The 12,653-nt window shown below is 37.6% G+C and overlaps 1 long non-coding RNA gene across 4 annotated transcripts in view; it reads right to left on the reverse strand.

Annotated features, from left to right (window-relative positions):
- Positions 1 to 12,653, reverse strand: part of LOC141492612 (uncharacterized) — a 154,629-nt gene that overhangs the window by 76,830 nt on the left and 65,146 nt on the right. The gene's annotated exons all lie outside the window — the stretch shown is intronic.

Here is a 12,653-nt window from a genome sequence, read left to right on the forward strand (position 1 = left end):
TTTAGTTAAAACCTGTGCTACTAATTGAAAGAAGACTAAAACTACCACAGTTTTGAGCCTAGGAGGAAAGGGAGAATTTGGCAGGGTCAGAGGAAAAGTCGAAGGTGAAGTAATTCTGGTTATCCTGATGAAAGGTTTGGCGCCAAGGGTGAGGACCCTGGCTTTGATCCATCATGTTATCAAAGGCTACTAATAGACCCTTCGGGTGTGGTTCAAGCAAGAGACAGAGAAAACAACTTTGGGTGTAGCAGTGAGAGCGCTAACAAGTTGGCAGAGCACAGGAGTTAGGGAAACGGGCAAAAAGAAAGATATTATTTGAGGTGGGAATCAAAGAATGTCCAAGGCACTCTTCTCTAGAGAGGCACAATATTATACTGAATGGAAATGCTGGTCCTGGAATCAGGAAGACCTGAGTTTAAATATTGCCTTTGATGCTTACTAGCTATATTCTCAAGGGTCACATTTTGAGTATGATTTAGAAATTTTTTTAAATCAAAAGGTACTCACCAAAACTCTTTCTTAGAGGGGGCAAAAAAGTAAAATATCTTGTGATGAGGACAGTTATGACTATCTCAAAGATTCTGATTTGTTCTAAAACTGTTCACCATACACCTTCCGCACCAAAGGCTTTGACTGTGCTTTTGTCAACCCATCCTTTGATACATCTCATTCCCTTTCTCATTGTTCCATTGCTCAGTGCTTTCCATGCCATTCCTTCATTTTTTAGTCTGGGACTGTTCTCTCCTTTCCCTAACATTTAATCTTGTTTTCTTCCCATCTTAACATTGTCAGTTGCTTTTCTCGGCTGATGGGAATCTCCTGGTTCTGTTTCCTGGCCCCACTCATGTCACACCATTAGATGTCATCTTCCCTACATCTACTCCTCAATGTCACCTCCAAAAGAGTATTGTCAGTCTCTTATCTCTACTCTGTTTCAATGCCAGTCACACAACCAACAAGGTGCATTTGACCAGATACCAAGTATGTGGTACCCCCAAGAGTCTGGATGGAGAACTAAGTGATTCTCATGCTTGCTCTAGTTTCCCTGGAGGAAAATAGTGACTTTGAGAGCCTCTCTTGTCCTCCTGACCCACTTAGAATTAAGTAAATTGAAATTGCTTAGCACCTTCTCTGACTGAACTTAAAAATCCCTCTAGAAGACTCTACTTAAAGGTTCTTGGCATCAGGGTCACTCCAAAGTGGAACTCCAAGACAGCTTTGGAAGGGATCCAACATCTACAATGATAGAATCAAATTATTCCTCAGAATCTGTACCACGGGAACTTCAAATATAGGCTTTGAGTTTACAGGATAGTATTGTACAAACAGTACTGGATGTGCTGGAGCCAGCTTATATGGGGTTGTAGGAGCTGGTTGTTACATTTTTCAGTATCAAGGTTTTTAACCTTGAAAATTGGCAAATGTCACAAAGTTTGATTTTTTATTTTGATTATATTAAGACTCTAGCCATAGAAAATGATGGATACAGTGTTAATAATATAGATGAAACTGGAAAGCATGTTGTGTCTTTTTTTTTCCCAGAGAGCTGGTTGTTGAAACATTTACCACCTGCTTCAGTGGTACTTGTGAGCTATGATCTGTTCTATGGAAGGGGTATTCTCTCTTTGCCTTAGCTTAGTTGAACCTCTGACTATATCTACAATCATTTTGTTGTTATTTCTGTTATGTCACTGGGACTTGGAATAGTTTCTAACACATAGCAAGTATTTAGTAAAGACATGATTGGGGGACTAAGGTGGCACAATGGACAGAATGCTGGCCCTGGAATCAGGAGGGACCTGAGTTCAAATTCAACCTCAAACATTTAATAATTGCCTAACTGTGTGACTTTGGGCAAGTCACTTAACCCCATTGCCTTGCCAAAAAAAAAAGACTTGATTATGTAAGAAAGAGAAAATAGATTTTTGTTAATTCAGAAAAGAGTAAATTACATTTAAAAAAATGCTTGTCCCCATATAGTTTATGTCAGGAATTTTTTTTGGTATCATGGACCCCCTAGGCAAACTGGTGAAGACTTTGTACCCCTTTAGAGACAGTGACCCTGTAGTGAATAGAGTGTTGAATCAGGAGTCAGGAAGACCTAAGTTCAAATCTGACCTCAAATATGTCCTAACTAGATCACCCTAGGAAAATCACTGAACTCCTCAATTTCCTCAACTTGAGGATAATATTGCTACCTCCCTCAAGAGGTTATTGAAAGACTTAATTGAGAAAATATTTATAATTTGTAGTAGATGGATTATATAAATGTTTATTCCCTTCTCTGTCACAGAATAATTTTTAAATGCATAAAAGAAGCTTCAAAGGAAACCAATGATATTGAAATAAAACTATCAAGTTATTTAAAAAATTCAAAACCAGTTTAAGAAACCCTGGTCAAGGATATAAGATAGATTTTTTTTCCTTCCTCTTCTGACTGACAATTCACAGAACCATCGATTAAGATCCAAAAGGGACCTTTGAGCAACCTTTTTATAGATGAGAAAATTAATGCTATGACATTTGCCCAAGGTCACACAGGCAATAAATTGGGAGAACCAGGTCTTCTGATTCAAAATCCTACATAATTTCCATTATACCACAACTAAGAGTCCCTAAAACAGGAACCATCTGGGTCTGGCCTAGAGATAGATGATTTTATTATAGTTTTACCTAGGTCTGTCAAAATTCAAATTTACAGGCTTTTCTTTTTTAATGAAGGTTGTAATGGATTCAAGGCCCAACTTTTCTCCATTCCCATTCCTGTTTTCTTCTCTTCCTCCTCCCCCCCCTCTCCTTTTTTTCCATCTCCACCTTTTCCTCCTTTTTTCTTCTTCCTTTTTCTCTCTCTCCTCTGTCTCTTCATCCTGTCTTTTCTCCTCTTCTTCTTCCTCCTTCCCCTTTTTGCTTCCTCTCCATCTCATCCTCCTTCTCTTCCTCTTTTTCCTCCTCTTTCTCTTTCTATTCCTCCTCAATACCTTCATCTTTCTCTTCCCCTTTCTTCCTTTTTCCTCTTCTCCTTTTCCTCCTCTTTTCTTCCTCTCCTCTTCCTCCTCCTTGTTCCTTTCAACTTTCTACCTCTTCTTTCTCCTTTCTTCCTCTTCTTCTCCATCTCCTATTTCCCTTCTCCCCCTTTATTTCTTCCACTTTCTCTTCCTCATTCCCCTCATTTTTTCTTCTCCTCCTCCTCTTTCTCCTTCTCTTTCTCCTCATCCTCCTTCCTTTTGTTATTCAGGTTTCTATAGTCTATCTATTTTTTTATCTAACAGGATGGGAATTTTTCCTTGACTTGCTCCCTGCTGCCTAGGACAGAGGTAATGGTATTATCTTCCCAAGTTCTTTGTAATAGGTCCCAAGACACCCCCCACATACCATGAAGGAACACATTTTTTCTTTTAAACTAAGAACATATTTTATTTTGAAGTTGTGCATTGGATTCTCTGTTCACACAAAGTATTTCCAAACATTTTATACCTTCCACACCTGAGGTAGTGTACATGTGGCTCCTAAAGCTATGCAATTCATCACACTCCAAAGTTCATACCTAAACAGATCAAAATGTTGTTCCTTCTGATTTTAATATGTTGATGGATTAAAAACCAAAAAAAAGAAATTTATAAACATGTATGGTTTTCCAGGTCAACATGTGGCTTGCAGGAATCATTATTATATCGTTTGGTGACCCTGTTTCTACTTGTGTTGGACACCATTGGTTTATTTTATTGTTTTAAAGAATACACCAATTTGTGCAATGGTTACCTCTGAGTCATATACCACAGTACCATATTTCTCTGGAAGATCTTATGTTTATTCTTTTTGTGAAATGCATTGAGCAGAAGGATAGGGTAGTAGAGAGAAAACAGGCCTTGAAGCCAGTTCAAGAACTTTTTTCAAGACCTTCCCCCAATATAAATGGACTGTGACATTGGGAAAGTCATTTTCTTTCTTGGTGGTCTAAGCAACTCTCTAAAACTCTTAAGTTTCAGAGAAGTGACCAACTTACATTGGTAGAGGGAGTTTTCTTAAAGGAACATTTCCTGTACCAGGGTAATCAATCAATCAACAAACCTCCTTAAATATCTACTGTGATATTGTGTTAGTCCCTGGGAAATACAAAGACAATGGATGAAGTAATCCCTACCTTAAGAAATCAGGAACAGTTGAACTTCAAAAAATCCTGGCAAGTCTTGTATGAACTGATGCTGAATAAAGTGAGCAGAACCAGGAAAACTGTATGTATTTGAGCAAGATTGTGTAATGATCAACTATGTTGGATTGAATGTTCTCAGTAGTACAATAATCAAAGATAATTCTAAAGGACTTGTGATGGAAAATACCATCCACATCCAGAGAAGGAACATTGGAGTCTGAATGCAGACCAAAGCATACTATTTTCAATTTTTTAAATTTATTTTGTTTTAAGGGTTTTTTCCTCTCATGGTTTCCTTTTCTTTTTTATTCTGATTCTTTTTTTACAACATGATTAATGTGAAAATATATTTTTACATAGCTATACAGTTATTATAAATAACTTTCTAGGGGAGGGAAGAGGGAAGGGAGGGAGGGAGAAAAATGTGGAACTCAAAACCTTACCCCCCAAAAATGCTGATCACTCTTAGTACATATAGTTGGAAAAATAAATAAGCAAACAAACAAGCAAATAAATAAACAAATAAATAGATGAATGAATGAACAAATAAATAGATGAATGAATGAACAAATAAATAAATAAATTAGAAAAGAAAAGATAATCCCTACTTTGAAGTAGTTTACTTTCTGATAGGGAAAAAACAAAAACATAAAGAAATGTAGCAGCTAAATGGCAAAGTGGCTAGATAGAGTATAAAAATTGAAATCAGGAAAACCTAAGTTCAAACCCAGTCTTAGACACTTACTGGCTTTGTGACCCAAAGAAGTCACTTAATCTCACTTTGCCTCAGTTTCTACATCTGTAAAATTAGGAAAAATCATATCACCTATTTCACAAAGTTCTAAGGATTAAATGAGTTAAATGCAAAATATTTTATAAATGTGAAGGTTCTATATAAATATTAACTTTTGTTAGTAAAGAAAATAAATACAAATAAAATACAAAGGAGTTAGTTAATCGAGTCAACTTCTTTTTGTTGTTGTTGTTGTTTGTTTTTAGGTTTTTGCAAGGCAATGGGGTTCAGTGGCTTGCCCAAGGCCACACAGCTAGGTCATTATTAAGTGTCCAGGTCCTCCTGACTCCAGGGCCAGTGCTCTATCCACTGCACCACCTAGCCGACCTGATCAAGTCAACTTCTCTACAATAGCTACTGAACATTGAATCCTCACTTAAAAACTCTCCTTTTTTCAAACAAGCTCTTTAAACTAAAACTCTCCTTAAACTGGTCCTTACACACAAATTTTTTTGCATTATATTTCCATTATGATCTTTGAAGGAAAAGTTTCCTCCAGATTCAGTCAAGTTTCCTCCCAAGATGGGTCCAATTTTCACATCAGCTAAGATAGATCATTTTACCCTTCTCTTCCAACTCTCTCCGCTCTAGGGAGATCACTCTAGAAATGAAAAGGTCTTAATATATTTAATAGGAATGATGGAAAGATATCAAAAATGTGTTGCTTTTTAAAAAATATATACCAATCAGGATCCCAGAAGAATACAAATTTCTTTTGTGGAATTGTGAGTAAAACGATAGACTTGGAATATGAAAAAAAAAATGGAGTCTTAATCCTATTTCGGATACTTCCCAACTGTGTGCCTCTTCCTTCTGTAAGATGGGGGAAATAATTGCACCTACCTCACAGTTAGGCTCAGGATAAAATTAAGTAATATATGCAATGACTTCTGTCTGCCTTTGTTTCCTCCTCTTTAAAATAAGTACAATAATAGCTCATACCTCCCAGGGTGGTTGTGATGATCAAAAGATTAAATATGAGGCATTGTGCAAGTCTTAAAATATTATACACCAGAGCTAGCTATTATGACTACTACCAACTCTATTTAGAGTTAAGATTCCTATAATAATTAGCTGCATGCTCCTAGGAAGTTATTAACTTATCTGAACTTCTATGTCTTCATCTACAAAATGCAAATAAGCAAAGTACCTACTTCTCAAGGTTGTTATGAGTATCAAATAAACCAATGAACCCAGAGCCATTTGCAAACTTCAAAGAAGTTGCATAAAACTTGACTCTTACTCTAAAATCTCAATATACTTTTAGGGGAAAGGTAACCATAGCTCTAGCCTTTAAGATAATTTCTCCATCTGGAATACAAGGAATGGTTTCATCCTCTCTTACCAACACACTCTACAAAAGCAATTTTACTTAGATCTCACCTCCCCATCCAGAACTTCAATATGGCCCTAGACTTTGACAAACAATTAAGTTTATTCTTATTTTACTCCCCACTGACTATTGGTCCAGTTACTACACAGTTACCCATGGTGGCATATTCTATGATTCAATTCCAGCTTTGGAGAAATATTTTTTTAAAAATCTCATTTGTCAATATGTACCATCCCTGAAAATTGTTATAGACTTCCTGCCTTGGTTTCTCTACCTATTTCTTTTTGAATTTTTGAATATTCATTCTGAGAATAGGAAAATTGAGAGTTCAAATGCCTTACTATCTGTATGATATGGGAAAAGCCATTTCACCTTACTCTGCCCCAGTTTCCTCATTTGTAAAATGATGGAGTAGGGCTTTAGATGGCCTCAGCAGCTCCTTCTGTCTCTCAACATAGGATGTCATTGAATTTGCCAGATATTTATGCCCCTCTCTGATGAGGTCACACTCTGGGTAAGGTCATTGGACTTAAAATTCTTTTTCCAGAATTCAAGAAGAAATGTTAACAGGGTAACAGTTAACAGAGATGACATTTTTTCAGACAAATGAGTTTACTGATGAATAACTGAGGTTTCTGGACTCAAATTTCTAGGAAGGACTGAGAAAACTAGACTTCCACAAGCCCTGCTTTTGGAAGCAGTCTAGTGACTGGAATCCCAACAATTTCCCTTGCCTGCCTCCAACCCTCTTCATGTTCTTTTTCTTACCTCCAAATTCACCTCCAACAAAACCACAGGAAACCTTGATGCCTTTTTAAAAAGCAGGTTTCCTCTTTATTTCTTTGGAGTTTTCCAGTTTTTCCTTAAAGCCTGCCTCCTGCCTCTATTTTCTTCTTTCCTGCAATCAACACCACAGTCTGTGGAGCCACCCCATCTGGCTCAGTCTCATAGAAGAAGCCAATGAATGCCAAATACTCCAATGATAGACCTTTCCATCTTCCACATGACTGGCTCGGGGAATCGGTGCCCCTTGGCTCAAATCCTCTCCCCACAGTCAGCCTTACAGGAGTCTGTCTAATTCAAGTGACCTGAAACTTCAAAGCACAGTGTTCTGTTCTCTCAGGAATGTTAGGACCCATTGGATTCAATTTAAAGTTCCCCAATCCCATTCCTATCCCTTCTGTTTCTAAGATAAAACAGAGTCTCCCATCCTTGTGCTGTAAAATATAACTAAGGAGAAAAGCTGACCCAAAGTTTCATGCTTATAATTTATTTGTTCTCCTTTTCCATTTCCCTTGAAGCCAAGAATGCACATATTCTTGCCCAATCCCAAACTAACCCCAGGGCTTCCAGGCAAGATAGAGCTCAACATGTTCTATCACCATAATGGCCCCTGACAGACAAGTCACTTAAAGATATGCTGAGGTGCCTCCCTATAAAATAGGAGGGAGCCCCAATAAAATGGGAGGCTTTGAAAGAAAAAACTCTGGGAAAGGGCCTGTTTGGTGGGAACCAGATGTGTCTATGACCTAATGAGGGGATTTGTGGGACATTTCTATCTTCCCCACCGTTCCACTATAAAAGTCATTCAATTTAGTGGCACATGATTTAGATACATGGACCCAAAACTGGGCAAAATTGCCTCAGATTTGAGAATGTGTAATTTCTCATTTCAGCTTTCTGTTATTGCTGTTTCAACAGGAAAATCTCTGTGTTTGCAATTCTAATTGAGAATGTCTTAATGGAAAAACCAATTCTGGGACTTAAATTAGGGGGGGCAAAGAATGGGTTTCAGACCTAGGACTTTGGGAAAAGCCATAGCTAAGCATTTCTAGTGGCCTTGGGAGTTGTCATATCATGAGCCCTAAAATCAACCTTTTAGGATGAATATAGTTGGTGGGGAGATCTTAGACCTTGAAACACAAGGCCCTTTGTCGGGGGAGATGCCAGGACACTGAGAGACTTCTGGTGGAAGGGAGTGGTCAAGGCAGAACAGAAACAAACCAATAGAAGAGTTTACATAGGGACTGAGAAAGGGAAGCATACTATTTTAATTAAATATTCTTTCTAAGTTGGTACTTCACTCAATTGTTTCTTCAGGCTAAACAATACAAATACTGTCATCACCCTCTAAAATGGTAGTGCCTTGAGGCAAAGCCCTAGTTTTCTTCTCCTAGTTAAAGGTTTGTTTGTTGAGGGATGTTTAGAGAAAAATGATATACCCTCATTTGGCTTGGAAGTGGGAAAAGAAATCTGATAAACTTGTTACTGAACACAATTAAATCTCTGTACTCAATTCCAAAATCAAGAAAGTTATTTCTACTACTTGTCCTCTGACAAGAGTATTATGTAGCTTTGTGGACTTTATTTTATCTTTTGTCAATGTGACCAGTGAAATGGAGGACGCGATACTTTCTCATTACTTCTCAAATCTGTCTTAAATAGGAATTGCACATAAGAACAGTCTTTAATTGAGGGGGGGGAAAAACCCATCCATCAACTTACTCTTTGTTAGAGATGCAGGTTTCTTAATTAAACTATTAAATGTTGTGATTGGATTTGAGTTTGTGGTAGGCTATGATGATTATGTTGATTTCTTATATATAACCTCAAATTTCTGTCTCCTCTCTTCTCAATAAGTTAATCCTCTTGTAGGTTATTGCAGTTTAATTGGTAGAAATTTTTAATTGGGGAGGCTTAACTGACTATTCAATCTCTTATTGATTTGCATTGACTGGAATTAAATTTTGACTCAAATATCTATGCCAATCTCACTTTCTGACATATAAGGGACTTTTAATGAATGATGATTGACCGGGTGACTTTTCCAAAAGGTCTTCTTTATGTGAATAGACATTTTATACAAAGCCTTCTTGGAATCCATTCACAGTTATCTTAAATCTACATCACAAACTAAGTCATCAATCCAGTATAACCCTTAATTTTTCCAGAATTGATTATTTGTTTCGTCTATAGGCCAGGCACCTTCTTTCTCCACCTGCCAATTTTTCAACAATCTTAGCATTTGCAGACAAAATTATAAAGACTACCTATATTTCTACAGTACTTAAAGTTTTCCAAAGCATCTTCCTCCAAACAATTCAATGAGATAAATAGTAAAAGAAGTATTGTTCCCATCTTATGGATGAAGAAACTGATTCTCAGAGAAATTGTGATTGACCCATAATAACATAGCTTGTTGGTTGGTTGGTTCTTATCCTTTTTTTTTTATCAAAGAAGACCAAAAATGACATCACTGTGTTTGAGATAGATTACAGTTTCCAACTGTGGCTGATCAGACCAATATGAACTTGGAATGTTCTACCACAAGTTGGACACAAATAGTCCATGTGATCACCTGGGGTGGGTACTCTAAACTTATGTATGGAAAGTTTCCTTTGAGCTGCTTCCATTCTGTGTTCCTCATAGAGCTCACTGATGAGGGCACACTATTCTGGGTGGTCCTGGGCCAGGGTCTCCCATGCTGTGTACAATCAATTCTAAAATTCAATGAGACCTTCAGGGCATTTCAGTATTTCTTCTTCTGACCCCCTTGCCAGCACTTGCCCTGTGTGAGTTCTCCATAAAACAGTCTTTTTTGGCAAGTGTACATTTGGCATTCTAACATTGTGCCCAGCCCATCATAGTTGCATTCTCTGAAGTACAGTTGGAATGCTAGGCAGTGTAGTTTGAGAAAGGCCCTCAATGTCTGGTATCTTCTCCTGCTGGGTGATCTTCATAATCTTCCTAAGACAATTTAAATGGAAGTGATTCAGTTTCCTGACCTGGTGCTGATAAACTGTCCATGTTTCACAGGTATACAGTAATGAGGTCAGCACAATGACTCTGTAGACCCTCAGTTGGTGGTTAATCTAATACCTCTTCTCCCCCACAATGGCAATGTGAGTGTCAACTTCATTGTCAATGTGTACCTCATTGGAAAGGACACTGTTAAAGAAAGTGAATTTGTCCACTTTACTCAAAATTTCTCCATTTGCTGTAATCAGTGGATCTACATATGGATGACATGGTGCTGGTTAATGGAGTAGCTGAGTTTTCTTGGTGTTCAATTAAAAAACAGGCTTCTCCTAACTCAATCCAGTTCTTTTTTTTGAAACATGTTTCTATTGTATTGAATTGGTAGAAATAAGGCAAAGTGACAATCAGTTTTATTCTGCTTTAATAACTTTAGAGTGAGATTTAATGTAGAAGATATTTAAGAGTATGATTGAAATCAAGGAAAGGTATTCTAAAAGTATGTGAAGTTTATTTTATTTCTTGTTGATGTGACCAAGAAATGGAGGACTAGATGCTTTCTCTGATCCTCATTACTTCTCTAATCTGTTTTAAATCAGAATTAAATATAAGATATGAAATCAATTTCAACTGTTTCCAATCTGGAACCCTAACAAGGTGACAATCCAATGAACAACAGAGAAATCTAATCTCAAATCCCTAACTTGGTCATTCATCACATCCTCTCTTAAGGGACACTGTGACCTGGTCTGGCTGCATGAGCACATTGATGGGTTTGCTAGACAGTTCATTTCTTCCCCACTTTCACACAGACCCTCTGCATTGCAGAAAACCAAAAGGCAGAAGCTTGCTTTGACTGCAATGCAACCAGTTATTGCTCTCCAGGCTATAATAGTCCTCAGAGAACTAAGAACAGAGGGACCTGGGAAAGGATGCTGACATGAAGGTATGTATCCTATCTGAAGTATAGGGGCCTGGCATCCATCCAGGACCAGTTCTGTCCTCTTTCCCCAATTTTTCAATTAAGGTAAAGTCTCAGGCAATTGAACTGTGAATTGTCCAGAAAGGAAGTTGGTTGAGACAGCCTTGAGATCCAGTCCTAAAGGACCTTTTAAAGGGAAGAAGTGATTGATAGAAGAAAAGGGGGGGGGTGGGGGGAAGGGAGGGAAATTACCAAAGATTTCAGAAAGAAAAAGCTTGGAGCACAAAGCAGATATACTAAAAAGGAAGATACTATTAAGGAAAGGGAAGATGGCCTCCAGCTCATCTAAATGAGCACATATATCTATGAATGAATATTTCAAAACAAAGGAAAATGAATCAACACCTGGTGAGATGAAGGACCCTGTGGATTATCAAGAGAACATAGAAACGCAGCAGCAGGAACAGCTTAAAAGAGAAATAAGAATTTTCAAAGCAGAATTAATGATCTACACAAGAAATAATCAGCAGAATAGAAAATCTTTCATTCCTGGTGACAAACCTCACACAAGAAGCAGAAAAGAGAAGAGTGTATTGAAAATGTAAATATACAAAAGTGAAGAACAATCTGAAAAATACTTTTATCTCTATTCTCATCTGCATGAAAAGAGAAAATTTATAACGGGATAGGGGTGCAGCGAGTTGTATTCCCTGTGATGCCTCATGGAAGTCAATAAGACTGACATTCCAAGAGAGTACACCTGGAAATAGGGCTTTTGCTTTAAGATGGTAAGATAGGATGAGGAAAAATTTCTGGGTGGGGGGCTCTGTACCCAGGAGCTTAACTGCCTAGAGGTATTCTTGAGACTCACAGGGTAAGATAAAGAGTCTGGAACTACAGAAGGGCTAGGATCAACTAAGCACAATCTAATGTCCAATTTTTTTGATTTGCTATCTGTAAAAAATGCAACATCCAGCGACCCAATTCCATTTAAGTTTGCCAAGAAAATTGTTTTCTTCCTTTCTTTCCCAAGGGCTTGGATCTGTCTGTCTTTCTCCTTTTCTCCTCCTCCTTCTCCTCTAATGGAGGAAGACAGTCTATAAATGGGCAAAGGAAAGGATAGGTAGCAGGGAGGGCATATGAGTCCAATGGCATGGTTAAGAGACAGCTGGTAAGTGATAAGAAAGTCTAGTTCCCTGGAAAGATAAGTAAGTGGAAAGCTAATCTATCAGAGACAGAATACAAGATTCCTGTGGGAAGGAGATAAGGGTGAGGGTGCAGAATAGACCTAGTGAAGAGACAGCTGGATTTAGGTAGAACTGAATTAAGATAGTTCCCTTAAAACCTACTAAGTAATGATGGGAAAATCTCTTAAATTCTCAGTCTATTTTCCCATCTATAAAATGGGAATAACTTTAATACCTAACTCACAAGGCTCAAGTAGAATTTAAATTTAAACCACTTTACAAAACTAAAGAGCTGTGTAAATATCAATCATCTTTATTTCCCAAAAAGGAATTAAGAAGACTCCTCCTCTGCTCTAAAGCCTACAGTGAGTAAGTTAATTTAACTCTCAGGGAGGCAACCAAAATCGAAAGTCTTGTACAAAAGAAAAATATTAGTGTACAGATATGTCTCTCTCTATTCAGCTCCTGCACTACTGAACATCTGCACCCTCCATTTGACACTATATGGATAT

This window comes from Macrotis lagotis, chromosome 7 (genome assembly GCF_037893015.1).
Source record: "Macrotis lagotis isolate mMagLag1 chromosome 7, bilby.v1.9.chrom.fasta, whole genome shotgun sequence".
NCBI classification, from domain to species: domain Eukaryota; kingdom Metazoa; phylum Chordata; class Mammalia; order Peramelemorphia; family Peramelidae; genus Macrotis; species Macrotis lagotis.